The 958-nt window shown below is 32.0% G+C and overlaps 1 long non-coding RNA gene across 1 annotated transcript; it reads right to left on the reverse strand.

Moving 5' to 3' along the window:
• Positions 1 to 534: 534 nt before the first annotated feature.
• Positions 535 to 958, reverse strand: LOC107682624 (uncharacterized). Its single transcript, XR_001633545.1, has 3 exons — positions 894 to 958; positions 726 to 804; positions 535 to 619 (listed from the first exon to the last, which is right to left on the reverse strand). It is a non-coding gene; the product is annotated as an uncharacterized LOC107682624 (long non-coding RNA).

Genomic DNA, 958 nt, shown 5'->3' on the forward strand with positions numbered 1-958 from the left:
AATAAATGCAGCCTTGGTGAGCATAAGAGACTTTTTTCAAAAACAAAAACAAACAAATCGTAATGATCCCAAAGTTTTAAAAAGGCAGCGTAAATAACTAACATTGGTAACAAGGTTGTTGAGCTATTTAATAATTTATCTAAAAAAAAAAAGAAAAGAAAAGAGGAAACAGAATGAGATTATTTAATTTTTTAATTATAGGGAAAATCATGTAAAAGCAGAGATGCATGTATAAATTATGTTATGTATGCTTAGTCAAGTTAATATTAATATTATAAAAAAAAAATACTTTCTATAATAAATTAAGCATATCAATTACAAAATGTAGTTAAATGGCTACTTGTCATACTTAATGTTTTCATTTTCAATGTTAATTTTTGTTATAGTTTATCTAATCTTTATCACTTTGATTATATGTGTCATGACTGTTTTAAAGAAAATTAATATGACAAAGTTTTATCAAAGTTTTTTTTTTTTAACCAAAAACAACCTCAGAAGTCATTCAACATGACATGTCTGCTTCTTCTCTACTAACCTCTGAGTGGTACTTGTCTTTAATGTTGGTCCAAACACTCTCAAATGTTGACGTGTCCACCTGCGCAGCTCCTCCCATCAGTCCCTGAATAAATCACAAAGCAGACATCTAAATTAGTGGCAATTCACTCACTCAGTGCATTTAGATAGGTAGCACATTTTGACTGAGAAATGATTAAGTGCAAAAATACCTGGACCTCAGTTTCAGTAAGTGTGCCATCAGCATCTAGGTCCAATTCAGCATGAGACTGAAGCTCAGAAACAGACACACTGACACAGAGACAACAGGCCAGTTTATATTCATTCTCTAGCTATATGCACAATCAGAAAGAGAGAAAAAAATAATAATGGGCACTTACAAGCCATCTGCATTGTCATCCAGCTCCAAAAAGGCTTCTGCCATTTTGGCTTTGTCCTTCTCCAA

Source organism: Sinocyclocheilus anshuiensis, unplaced genomic scaffold (genome assembly GCF_001515605.1).
Source record: "Sinocyclocheilus anshuiensis isolate Anshui unplaced genomic scaffold, SAMN03320099.WGS_v1.1 C32416054, whole genome shotgun sequence".
In the NCBI taxonomy this organism is placed as follows: domain Eukaryota; kingdom Metazoa; phylum Chordata; class Actinopteri; order Cypriniformes; family Cyprinidae; genus Sinocyclocheilus; species Sinocyclocheilus anshuiensis.